At 42.2% G+C, this 14,403-nt stretch overlaps 1 protein-coding gene across 5 annotated transcripts in view; it reads left to right on the forward strand.

The window, feature by feature from the left end:
• The window catches only part of klhl29 (kelch like family member 29), a 281,080-nt gene that overhangs the window by 209,814 nt on the left and 56,863 nt on the right, over positions 1 to 14,403 (forward strand). The window lies entirely within an intron of this gene.

A 14,403-nucleotide genomic window follows, 5' to 3' on the forward strand; every position in this document is an offset into this window, starting at 1 on the left:
CCTAACAAATGCCACTTTATGGAGAGGTCGGTTTACCAGCCAACTCTACTGTCCAGCTGGTGTGTTTATATGCTAGTAGATAAACACAGTGAAAATTGCGTTAGGTCAATATTTTCTGTGTATTTAATCGCCTGTAATGCAGTTGCATAAGGCTGTATAAAGAATCATCTGTCTCCTGAGAGGAGACATTAGGAGCATTACATGCGCTTGGCGTCATCCACGAGTTTATCTTTGCTCTCTGCACTTTCTTGAAGCATTTCCTGTCAAGGCCCATTTTATCTTGTTTGGTATGTGCATATCTTATATCTTTTGCATCCCCATTATGCAGGAAAATGCCTTTACGGATTCAAACCGGCTTACGACCCTGCAGAACATTATATAAATGCATAAATTCTGCAAGGATGAATACATTCACAAAGTATTGTGTGCAAATGGCTCATTGGATGAACGGTACACACAAGTTTTCTGGATCAAGTGTCAATGTTTCTGTTGGGTTCACAAAGCTGAGTTTGTTCTACAGACGCAAAAAAAAAGGGAGTTTATTCTATGGATTCTGCTGGAGGGTGTCTGAGCCGGCAGTCGCGATTATTTGTGCTCCTCGACCATCTGCTGCATTCGACAGGGTGGGCTCTGCACAGCAGGGTGCATAGTCACAGGGACTGGTAGCCTGTGGGTGCAAAGAAAACGACTGGAAGTAGAGTTCGAGGTTGTAAAGGAAGATATAGACATAAAAGGACAGGAAATGTCATGATGTGGTCAGAGAGGAGAGCATGAAGGCACAAAAACCCCATCAAATGAAATTTAATGGGCAGACGTTTGATTAAGTTTATTCCTTGAGCATGTGTCGTCTTGTGTAAGCAGTAAGCGAGTGCATGTGTGTGGATTTTAAATGTACGCAAGCAGATGGAGCGCCACCTGAGCTGGTAGATAAGTCTGTCAAGCGGAAAAAAGAAAGGAAAACTGCCGTCCATGAAGTACTTCTTGCTGAGCACAGTCAATCTGTGAACCCGTAAGTCCAGTGGCTTTAAGTGTGTGTTTGTGCAGCGACACATGACTGAGGGCCGCACACAATCGTTCTTTTGACTTCAGATGAACTTGGCTTGAAATGGAGCCTTTTCAGCCCTGAAATTTAAGTTACTCTGGTGAGACGGAATGTTAATTACCTTTTTCAAACTTAAATGATAACACAGTACCTGAACTGTGCGATGTTCCTACTTAATGATCATGTCAGGAGGTGCTGTAGTGTCACCAGCGCCATCATTAGAAACTAAGTTAAAGCAAGCATGAAAAAAATTGTGTCTTCTTTTTCCAAATTAGATGCTCATTGTTGCACTTTGAACTGGAAACTGTCAAAGCTACTGGCAGGGGTTAGGGGGGGCTGACAGAGGGCATGGCGTGGCTGTTCCTTCCCTGTGACTTAAGGGAATTGTTAGGGTTGAGTGATGAGGAGAAAGAGACTCAGCAAAGGAAAAACCTGGCTGCAAAGTCACCATCAGGGTGACCTACTCGAAAAGAAACCTCTCTCCTGAAAAAGTGGGGTTTTCTATGGCCTCCTTGCAAACGACACGCTGGTGCTTTGGCCTTAGTCACAACTGTCTCTTCAGGCGGATACAGACAGTGCTGTTCACGTGATGAGTGTGCGCTCCTTGCCTGACTGTTCAAAATGAGGTAACTAGTAAATGGCCGACAATTCAAATTCATTCCCTACACCTCTGGTTTCTCCCCATTGCTCCAATTGGATTGGCTGTATTGGTATTTGGAGTCCCTACAATTGGAGGCATTCCACAGGTGTTCTTCAGCAGTGGTCCCCAACCTTTTTGTCGCCGCGGACCGGTAAGACTGGCAAGACACGTTTGCCGCGGACCAGTGGGGGTGGGGGGGTGGGGGTTTGAGGTGGATCACGTGATGTTTGGTGTCGCGACTTTGACGTGCGTTAAGTGTGACGGATGTAACAGAGAGAATCCGGTCACTTTTCAAAATAAAACGTTTTTTTCGAAGAAAAAAAAACCAATAAAATGGAAATTATTTTTTCTTTCTGTGCATCCCGGTGTCAAGTGTCCCGCGGCTCGGTACCGGTCCGCGGCCCGGTGGTTGGGGACCACTGTTCTACAGGCACTTAGGCATCACGTGCACACCCTGTTCGTGCACAATGTTCATGTGGTCTGCAAGGAGCCAGTACTCGCACCTTATTAACAACTGACGTGAGGTCACCATACAACGGCATCACTTGTTTGTGCAACTGCTCGTAGCCTAACAAATACTTAATGATACACTTACCACACGTACGACAATGGTACATTCCATTTTGATGATGTCCCTCAAGGGAACTGTAACAGACACCTGTGCTCCCCCAATGATGAGGCCACTCCACGGGCCGGGACAACCTAAAAACCTACTTTCTCCTGCACAGGTCAACCCCCCCATATGGGTGAATGTGGCTAAGGCCTTTCACGCTTTAGAGCACAAGAACTCCTTCATAGTTTTGTGACAAGAAGTACAGTCAGTTTAGTTCCTTTGCACATTCTCACATACATGATTTTTTAATGAACATTTTCGGGCTTGTAACAGTTAAAGCTCTGAAGTTTTACCAGCCATAGTGCAGAAATGTACCCATCTTCCAAACTCGTTCAATCCCTTTTGGGGTCACGGGTTTGCCTATCGCAGAGACTGATGGGTGACGGTGGGGTAGACACTTCACCCAGTCTGTCACAGGGCTTCCAGGAATAATTTTACATGAAAATTTTTGTTTATCAACCCACCATTTAAAGTTATGACTTTGCCCTGTACAGCATCATGTTCCGTGAGCCCACCGCCACCGGCATACAAGCAATACCCCTGACAGAGCTCCAGTCCATCCCAGAATTTTTTAATGTGTTTTAAAACTTCATCTTGGGATACAAACAAACAAATAAACTTGATGCAGCCTATGAGGATGTCCGGAAGGCCCCACAGGTCCCAGGCAATTGATTTTAAAAAAGCACTAAAATGGTTTGCATCGTGAAACACGTGTGGATTATTGGATGGGGAATATCTAATCTCTGAAAGAGTGGAGCCAACCCCTCAGGCAAAGCCTCACCGGCTTTTTCCCCAGTTTCACTCTTTCCTCAAGATAAGCTTATGGGCATCTGCACCACTAAGGGTCCTGCATAAAAGATGGATGATAGGTTTCAGAACTGGTTAATAACTCAAGCCAACACTACTTAAACGCGCTGTCACTCATAGAACTGGATAGAACAATTTTTATAAGGCAGCCCTGTAAACACGTCTTAGGTGACCTAACAATAATATCCAAGATAGCTTAACTCAATACCTCTGTAGGTATTATTACTACTCTATCAGGTTTTTTCTGTGGCTTTCTTGGTGGAGATACCTGGTACCTGATCAGAGGGGGTTTCAACTGTGTGGAGACTATATTTAAAATCCCACTCTAATCGTCTATTGATGTATTTTTTTGGATCTTTTCATTATAATCTTGCTGTTTTTAGAGAAAACCAAAAAACGTTTTCTAGGACTTAGTTACTGCCAATCACGTTGGCCATTACTGAGAGCTCTTTGCTTACACGCTCTCCCACTAACTTACAGCCACTCCAAACCTAATAGTAGCGGTGCCACAAAAATGTCGAACAATATTGGAATTATCCAGTTGTATAGTTTTGGCTTCGGACGAGGACAACCAAAACGTACATGCATCTAGTCGTCTACTAGTGGATGCATCAGAAAGGAGCGGAGCAGGGGGGCAACTCCCAAAACACAATTTCATGAAAGTTTACATTTGAGGGTGTGTCAATCACTGAGCAATCAAAAGAGCACACCTATATGTTGACACTTTTTTACTAGAAAACAATCAAATCCAGGCAAACTCTGAATAGGAAAAAGCCAAAATATGTATTTTTTAATGTTCTTGGAAACAAAACTGGTGTTTTGGAGCAAATAATAATCCTATTTGCTGCCTTTTTAGAGTGAATTTCTTTAAAATTCCTTTTAGAGACCAAGCAGACTTTGGCCCAGACAGGAGCAGAACACCCATAAAATAGAACGTCTTACATTACACGAGTCCTTTGCACATTATACAGCTCCCATTATTTGAAGTGAAATGAAAGAGGCCAAAAGGACATTTTCAGTGTTTCAGTGTTTTCTTCCACATCATCTGACGTATACAACAGCACCAGCACATCCGTGACGAGCTGTAAGTGCCGGCTAACGAGAACCTTCCGAGAGCACAACTGACATCATTAAAGCCGTGTTTCTGCCCAGTTTACAAGTGTTTGTCCGGTGCTCACTCCCCTGTGAACTCTCGTTCTTTGTCGGACTATTCCTTAGGGGAGTCCTGGAGATTCCTGCTGCTAAAAACTGATTTTAAAAAGTCGGATTGTACTAACTAGTAAAGTATAAGCTAAGTGTAACTAGCTTATAGCTATTTTTGTCTGTCCTGCAGGGTTCTGGGAAGGAACCGAAGAGTGATCAGCATGAATAAATATTGAATGTGAAGTGAGATGATATTAACTCTCACCAATTGCTAGAAAGTCACTAAACGTTCGACAGTGCTGAGAAATACCATCATTACTTTTTTTTAGTAGAGGCCACACCATATTTTAGTGAGACAATGTTAAAAAAAATTTAAATGTTGGGAAACCCGATCATTTTTTCCCTCAATGACACGTTACATTTGGGCATTTTTATGTCCCGCATCAGTTGTGGACCACAAGGACTGGATTGCGATTCTTTCAATTTCGTCCTGCCTCATATTTAAAAACTCACTAGAACCCGACGCACTTAGTACCCGGTAAAAAGGAACTTTTGACATATGGTGAATGACCCCACCCCCCAACTAAAAATGATGACATCACAGCAGGAGAAACTTTAAAAAAATGAATGGGGCCAAGATCTCCCTAATGGGGCTCAAAAAATAAATATTTCAAAATCCACTAACAAAAAAATGTGTAGGGGAAATCCAGAGGAAGCGTTGAAATTATTATGGGATGGTCACAGGACCTACAACTTGGTGGCTAGTTTGCATTTTGCCACAATATGGTAAAAAAAAAACTTTTGTCCCACTGATCTTTACAAAACTTCTATTCTATTCTACTAGGTTAAGTTTGCAACCACGCCCGCAGTTTCGTTGACCTTTGACCTTTGGTTGAGACTGTCATCCTGAGTTTAAAAACAGAAATCAACAGCAACATTGGGAAGGTACTTGGGGGGGTGGGGGGGGAGTCAAGTTATAAAATTTGTGGTTCTAAAATTTGTGGATATTTACCAACGTTCAGGTGGCGAGCACCAAAAGTGGCCTTTTCCCTGTTGCTCACATATTTTTACCATAGTATTGTAGAAACGTAACACATGAATCATTGGCTCAAGCTGAAGGAAACAATATAACTTACAATATGAGCGTATTAGGAATGTGGGCATGGTTAATAAAAAACCTCATTAGCCAAGAAAATCAAAAAATTTACTTTTACCCATTCTTTTTAAACTCTCGTAGACCTGTCCGTCACCCCCGGGCAACCAAAACATGAAATGGTTGCTATGGAGATAAAACTACTCAGCCAGTGAAGGTGGGTCAAAAAGGAGCAGCAAGGGCAGGTAGCGACTGCGGGCCATCCAAGCTTTAATCCTTTTTTCATTTGCAATAACACTTTGGCTGGGAAATAGCTAGATTTGCTATGAATTGCGCTATGAATAGAGTTCTGCATTTAACTTTAAAACTTCTTTACTGTGCTAAAGTGGATGATCCTGTTTTCCTAATTTTGTTTTTTTAAAGTTTCATTCTATATGCAATGCTTTTTTTTCTATCACATCTTCTGCTGATTATACATTTTGTAGTATTTGTGGATTTTCTTCCTTCACTACATCGTGGCATTTTACCCGATTGCTTCACTTTCTTATTCTCTGCCCAGGTAGGATTTTCTTTTTCTTTCCTCCACCTCACATCAAGTTCGGAGTGGAAATATCTCAGAAGCGCCATGACTTCAGGTTTATTTTTGAGCAGCACTGCTGGCTTAAAATGAGGCACTTTTTTTTCCCATTTATGTTCCGACGCTTTTCATTGAGTGAGTCTTCTGCCCGTTAATGTGGCGAGACGCTAATTAGGGATCCAAACAAAATATCGAACTGAGAAATTGGCAGCGTCAGATCCTAAAGCTTCAGTGCAATTTTGGATTGAAAACTGAATATCTTTTGGGTTTTACGTCAGATGGTTGTGCTGAAAATCTCTTTCTGCATGCAGCACTAACCTTTCATCTCTGTTGAGTCTAGAAGTCCTCTTGGAAAGCAGGAGATTGAAATTTTTTTTTGTTTTGGGAGTCAGCTGTCAGCCTCATTTGGTCTGATAGAGTTTTGGGTAAAGTAAAGTATCTCCCAATGAATCCACGGTATTTTGCGTGGTGTTTGTGTATCCATTAGCTGGTAATTGGTTAATTAGACTGTGAATGTGCATCTGATTAGCTGTCATTAGACTTTCCAGGGATTTTTGGAGGGAAAAGGATTTAACAGCCATCAGTGGAGGGGGGGAAGGGGGTTTATTCATGTTTTTGTGTCTGAAGTCAGCGGATGCGCCCGTATACGTGATTGACTGCTATTAAGAGAGGGCGGCTAGACTGTGCATCGTGCATTATGTTCCCATTTCCGCTTCTCCACATGTGTCGCTGTGCTCGGCTCAGAGGAGGCTGGAGAGCGCCGGGGCAAACTGTTAACTCAACCCAGCCAAGTGGAATAGCACTCAGACAAATGAGCTGTAATGACTAGAAGACGCAGGGGTCCAGCTTGGCTCACACTGGTTCTCTGTCTTGCTCTCACACACTGCTCAGGCTTTAAATGCATGCGCCGAGGAGGAATTTGTCGTCTTTCTTCTCGTCCACCGTTCATAATCCAGCCTTCCAGGTTTAACAATACTTACACACGGCGACAATAGGATGAGATTTGACGTTGGCGGGTTTACCCACAAATGTCTGCCTGGAACCAAACTGCGATCAGAAACACAACAAATCTCACTGACTGTTTTACAAGAATGTAAAAGGCTGGTTTTACATGGTTGAATTTCATTAGATCTGCCCGCACAATGGAGCAGCCTGTATTCTCGTTAAAAATAGGCCATCCTGCATGGTCCAGTGCCTGGAGGCATGACATTCATCTACTCATTTGCACCTCTGCCAGCCTGCAGCTCCTTGGAGATTAGTTACAATGCGTTGCCACCAGAAAGGAAGAAGAGAAATTCTCACACCTAGTAAGGAGAGCAAAAAAGATCATCAGATGACTTTCTTCTGAAGTCTGTCACCTCCTGCTTTTAGCTTAAGTGTATTTCTCCCTGATTCCCCAAAAGCTCCAATGAGGCTGCTGGTTACTCTTCTTTTTTGGTTAAATAATTATATCTATTTTCCATTTGTTTTCCTCACAACAGATGACAAGCTTTTAAAGACCCGCTCCGATAAAAATGGTGTTTTAAAGCTACGATCACAAATATTTGATGCCTTTGCAAAATCGGGCGACAGCTGGGCGGTTCGCACCTCTGATTGCATAATGTGTTAATGTCTCCGTCCATACCAAGTGCCGCCGGCCGCCCAGGGGTAGATAAAAACAAAAGGCACACATTATGCTATTTAGAAAAACATGGTTCCCAAGAAACCCAGCAAGGGCAAAGCTCCAGCACCCAAAACGAAGGCCCAAGCGGTCTAACCACAATAGGATTCACATTCAGGACTCATGGTGGATGCTGCATATGAATATCAGCACGGGGCAGGGGGGTGGCTTTAGAGTGGCAGTCTGACGTCGGCGACCTTGGAGACCCTCCTATCAGTCAAATACCACTCTCCTGCCGTCCTGCTGCCGCCTGTCACTGGACTGCCACCACTCCATCTCCAAATGTGCCAGAGCGGTCAAAAACGCATCTGGTCACCGTGAACTTGAAAACCTCTGCAGGCACCCCGGTGTGTACAACTGCCACCTCCCAGTTACAAATGCCGCCGCGCAGCCACCTGCCAATTTTGAGGAAAAACTTGCACTTAGGTTGCGGCGCAGTGGCATTTTGGGATATGTAACTGTAGTCTAACATGATCTTTGACATTTTAAAAACTCCAATCAACCTTTGATCTACTTTAAAAATGCCCACAACTCAGAGGGGAATTGCTGATAAACTCCTTCCACTCTGCAGAAACCATGTCCTAAAAAACCACAGTGATTTTGCCTAATAAAGGCATAATTATAATTACAAGACCACTTTCAAAACAGCTCAGAAGTTGACTGGGTCGTGACTTTAACACTAAAATGCAGATTTTGTATTTCTAAATAATGGATTACTGTTCTGCTCTCCTATTGGCATTTCAAATCCAATGCATTGTGAGAGTACCCAGTTTCACCTTTAACACCAGGATACAGGACAATGCACCAGAAATGTCCTAATTGCTCTTTGTGAAAAGCGCCCTTTAGCGGCTCCTCTCTCCATCTTTATTTCTGGAGGCTGAGATATTTTTTGAGGGTATTTGATACACAGAGCAAGCGAGTGAAAGAGGGATTGCTCGACACAGCTATTCACCAGAGGATTGGAGCACAGGCTTTTTGATATTCATTCAGCTTATCTGTGAAATCTCAGGCAAACACGTCTTCCTCAGCTCATAAATGCAACACGGAAACGATAAATCAGGATTAGCTAACCTCTGGTCTGTGTGTCTTTGGGGACTACAGCAAAAATAAAGGTTCTGTCAGCTTGACCTTTTGTCCACTGAGGTATGGTCAACCCGAGCATAGGAAATGTTGCACCGTGGTGAAGGGAGGTGGTCGGCAGTGGCGCGGGGCTCGACTGCTTCGTGTTCCTGAGCTGCGGTCCGTGCTCAGACTGGCGGTGAACAGCATTTACAGAGGCAGGGATCAGTCTGAGCGCATGGAACTTTGACCCGCTGTGCCTGCTGCAAAGCTTGCAGACCGCTTCAGCCGCATGCAGCATTCAGGGTGAACTGAGGGTGAGCTGGATCATTACATGTGCTGACAGCGCATGTCTAGACACTTTGGGTTCATGTGTTTGCCTGCGTCCCATCATCTCATTTGTTTCGTCTGGACTGTACAAAGTTCCTGTTTTTTTTACAGCTGTAATTGTCTTTTTAATGACTTAAAGACCCATTCTGATTGAAATTGTGGCATTTTTCTAATGATGGAGGACCTATTTTAAGAAAATCAAGCTTAAAATTGTATTTCTTAGTATTTATTTCTTGTACATCAGGAGCAGACGAAAAGATGCTGTTTAAAAAAGATCGTATTATGATCTAAAACATATGATGGATTGGGGCGGGCCTCTCCACTTGTCGACGACTAGATCTATCCACAGTACTTCTTGGTTTTCCTCGTCTAAGATGACAAACTGTAGGTTGGGATTGTGACGGGCTGTAAGCTAGCTGGAGTGTAAACAGAAAGGGTGTCAGGAACAGGGGGCGGGGTTACTCCACCCACAATTCTAAGGTGAATTCAATGAACTCCTACCGCTCTGCAGAAACTACATCCTATAAACGACACAGCCCTTGTGCTGTCTTGTGGGGTCCAGATGACCCCTCTCGCAACGTTGGGAGTTGGGTCATCTTGACCCCACAAGACTGTTCGCTGAACCTTTTTTCTCCAATGATTTGTGATCTTCACTGGTGTCCAAATGAAATCCTCTCCACCTTTATCCACCTTTGTCATGGTAGGGAGAACACATCAATGTAAGGGTGGGGGTCATAGGATAGCATAAGAAATTACTTTAAACTGCAATTAAGAATAAACAAAAGGCATTAAACCAATAAAATTGTTCTTTTGTGATATGCATGCACTTTACACCCTCCTGACATGATTTAGAAGGTTTTTGCCTTCCAATCCAGCAGCAAATTAACTGCAGAGGGTTTGATGTTGTTGCATTAGACAAAGCAAAAAAAAAAAAAAAAAAGAAGAGAAGAGAAGCAGCAGAGATGGAAGGTTGTGGACCACACGCGGGGAATAAATGATCCTGAGTGCTGAGAGAAAGACTGCTGGTGTCACCGTGACTCTGATACCAAGAAAAGAAAAGTCTTGCTTCCCTTCATTCTTACTCTTCTTGTACAGCACACCAATATAATCATGCATACTGTCTATATTTATGCATGTTACCCCACTGTCACATTCATTTTCTCTTTTTCTCTAGTCAAGCTGCGTACTTTGTCACTGTCACCACTGTAGTCCTGTGATTTATGCATCTGATGCTTGGCTGGAAAACAAATAGGTTTTATTGAGCATAATACTGAAGTGAAAAACGGAATTCAAATGATCATATAGTATCCTTTCATAAAATAAATGAAGTTATATGCCTTCCATATCCTCCAGTTTAAATATGCTATATTTCAAGGATGAAAATGCGAAGGCATTAAAGATGGACTCCCGCTCTCTTTCAGGGGGAGATTTTAATTCTGTCCTCTGACTGGAACGTACAGCATGGTGGGTGGTGTGCAAAAGATAGATTATCTTTTTAACTCTTACATTTTATATTTAAAAAAAAAAGTAATCAGACAAAAGCTGAAATCTTGTTATGCAAATGCCACCTCAGATAAATAATATTTGCCTTTATTACCAATAGCTGTCATGTGCCCAAGGTAACTGTGGAAAATGTAATGCAAATATGTACAGTGTGTACATCTGTGATTTATTATTTTTATGCACCTTTTTGTAGGTAGCAATAAACTAAAGGTATTATTTTCCACGAGATTTTCAGTTTCTAACATCCATCCATTCATCCTGCTGAGTCCCTTTCGAGGTGCTGGAGCCTATCCCACCTTCTGTCGGGTGAAGACGGGGTTCACCCAGGTTACCAGTCTGTTGCAGGGACACACTCATTTACACACGCACACCTATTGCATCACCAATTAACCTGTGAAACATGTTTTTGGACTGAGGAAACCAGAAAGAACCCAGCCAGGATTTGAATTAGTACCTTCTCACTTAGTAAGCAGTTTTTTATGGTAATTTGTTTTGTTTTGCTGGCTGGGTTGTATATAAATTGAATTCATGGATAACTGAGTGGCATCAAATCATCAACCCTCCACCTCTGTGCTTTACCCAAAAGGGATTTTCTCATTTTTTATCATGTCAGGGGTATTTAGAAAACTCAGGGTGGAGGATGCAACTTCAGTTGTTTAAGAATTTGATTTATTTGTTGCACTTTAAGTTGTGTTTTTGGGATTTGACAAAAATGCTTTGCAACTTGTAGAAAATCCATCTTGTACTATATTTACTGTAATTTCTTTGTATGTGGGTTTAGTTCTGACTAGTGTTTTTTTCTCATTAAAATGATCTTCCCTTGTCTCAAATGCTTTGAACAAAATAATAGAATTTGGTAGAAGCTCACTACTACTGGAAATTATTAAAAACAGTAAAATATGTTTATTATGTTTCTTAACATTTAGGAGGTTTATGCAACTTTATGTACAAAAATGATGTAAATCTGGGATAAACTGGAGTTATCTAAAGTAGCAGATAATGTGTGAAAATAGTAGAGGATTAAACATTTGTGGTTTTTGCCTTTATAACTTGAAAATGAGTGTGGACCTTGTGAAGAAGCTGCAAAGCCTTCACTGTATTTATTTTATCGTAAATTAAAAAATGTTGCTGAGTAGAACCGAGCCTCGTTGTAGTATCAGATGGACGTATAGGGTACCGGTTTAGTTTTTGGATGTGTGGCTGTCCCAGGGTGGTTCTGAAAATGTACATCTTTTGTGTTCCCGTATTGATCGTTTAAAAAAGACAAGAAGACACGAGGTTGTCTCAGTGCTGCTGGTTCTGACAGTATGTCTATTAGGCATTATAGTATTTAATCGTAGTCCTTGTTCTCCATCGTGTAGCCCAGTTCAACGCTCTGTAAACGCTACAGTCCATAACATGTCGAAAAAGAAGGCCGGAAAAAAGCGCCGGAGCCAAAAGGTTTGTTTGGTGAAGAAACAGGAAGCGGTGAAGGAAGATGAAACGGAGATTATATTTGAAGAAGATCGAAGAGTCCTGAGGTTGACAAAGAGAAAGATGAAGAGAATGAGCTAGAGGGGCAGATGGAGATCAAGGGGAAGGTGTTTACCAAAGGGCAGAAACAAGGGGGCAGGTGGGAAGCAAAGCGTGAAAACACCCACTGTGGTGGAGGAAACATCCTGTCCGTTTTGTCTTTGTCTTTCCCTCAGACTGTCTATTTGCGTCCACAGTGGTTGTGATGCTCCAGCTTCAGCCCACTTCACAAGCAGGTTCATTCAGTCAAAGAAAGCCAGTGATTTTGCATGCTTGTAGGCTACATGTGTGCCTTCATCGTCACGCTCTGTGGGAAAGGCATCATCTTTAATTTGAGAGCTGGCTCCAACATAAGACGGTCCAGAACACAGACCTTTTTGGAGTTATTTATATCCGCACAGGCAGAAATGTCCCTCTGGGGGCTCTGCTATATAACACTGCACATTTCTTTCTTCGTGTTTTTGCTTTGCATTCGGGCAGAAACAGGAGAATTCATCAGAATACAATTAAACGTTTTGTCATTGGAGGCATTTAAGAGCAAAGGATCTTGGGTTGAGAGGGGTAGAAAACATAATCGTGTGCGCATTTGTCTTCCCAGCAACCAGCGTCCGCACACATGGGAGCCACCGTCTATTTCACCACAATTAACAGCAAGCAACGGCTGCAATGACTGGCCTTTTAAAGCAACACAAACACTGTGATTTACAGTGCTGTTAGTAAATGAATGCATGCAGACGCTCTGAACTGAGAGGAAAAAAATGATAATGACAAGTGCAGCCTCTGTGAAATTGGCTGCATTTTATATCACGCCTTTTTTTTTTTCATTTTCACTTCACGTCGACGAGCTTGATCTGCCCCAAGTCAGAACTCCCAACGCTCCCTGTATCTGAAGGAGAAAGCACCTTAGAGCTGCTGAGCAGCACATTCGGAACAGCAGAGAAACTCTAAAATGTTGTTTCTAAATGGGACGCTAAATGGAGAAAACGCTCAGCTGTCAGCTCCACGTGCGTCGGATGTGACTTCCTCCCAAGCCACATTGCAAGCGTTCACACCTAGATTCGGGTGACCGTGCGTCACCACTGAGAGGGCAAATGCCTCAGTGATGGAAGCTACCTGCACGGCGTTTTGACGGGTCAGTGGCTGCACCTGCATGGACGTCCATTTCAGGTGATGGGGGGGTGAAAATGCTAAAAAAAGAACCACCTTCCCTCTTTACCGTGACCTTTATGGATGGTATGCATGTGGTGTGGAGAATGCAGAAGGTACACTCGCTCCCAGAACTTATTCTTCTTCTATAAAGGTCAAATATTTTCCCATTCATTCACTATAAGCTTCATGTTAAGCTGCTCTTTCTGGTTTTAACAGAACATATGGGTGCTTATTGAGATCCATCCTGATCTCAATTAGTTTTAACTAATCATCTTGCTGTAATTGGTAAATAATTACAAGTAAATCCGCAAAATATGTTGTATGGCCTGCTCTGCCCTTGCCGGCCCCTCTTGACCTGCCCTCTTTGGCTGCATGTGACAAATGCATTGAAAATAAACAACAACTTTTTTTCAAAATGGCAGCTTTCTGTTGGTTTCATCTCCATAGCAACCATTTAATTTTTTGGTCGCCTTGGAGTGACGGGCAGGTCTATATCATTTTTAGAAAAATTGGTAAAAGTAAATTTTGGGATTTCCTTAGGAACAACGTTTTTCGAGGAGTTATGAGGCAATAGTTGTAGTTTATGTTTGTAGAAGATACCGAAGCTAATCTTTTTAAAGGAAATTTTTTAGAAATTTTTTATGTTTTTAAATGGATTTTGAAATATTTGTTTTTGCCCCATAAGAGATTCTGGCCCTATTCCTTATTTTTTATGGTTACTCCTGCTGTGATGTCATCATTATTTGTGTGTGTGTGTGTGTGTGGGGGGGGGGGGGTGTTCACTGCCCCCAAAAATTCATTTTAACCGGGTATTAGGCATGTGGAAATTTTGATGAGTTTTTGAGTATGGGGAGAAATTTACGCACAGTAAGAAAGAATTGTGAGAAAAATCGCTGCCGTCCAGGACTGCTGCAGGACATAAATATGCTCTAGATTTCAAAATAAAGGTTTCTGACTTGTACTTAATATTTACAACCCCCGCCCCGATTGACTGATTTTTATTTTTGGCACAATTCTTCTCAAGGGCGTCCATAAAAAACTAAATTTAACTAATGTCTCAGACTCTCAGCAAAGAAAAGAGCAAAACTCCAAAATAAAAGCTTTTGCAGTCCTCCTTGTTGCAAATAAAGCAGTGTGTTAAACCTGGGTAGATTTTTTTTTTCTTTGAACAAATTTAAAATATTTTCACAAGATTGGAAAAGGTCAGTAACAATGAGATGGAGAAAATCTCCCCAAACTGCCCTGGGTATAAACTGTCAGGAAAAAGAAAAGAAA

This window comes from Oryzias latipes, chromosome 24 (assembly GCF_002234675.1).
Source record: "Oryzias latipes chromosome 24, ASM223467v1".
In the NCBI taxonomy this organism is placed as follows: Eukaryota; Metazoa; Chordata; class Actinopteri; order Beloniformes; family Adrianichthyidae; genus Oryzias; species Oryzias latipes.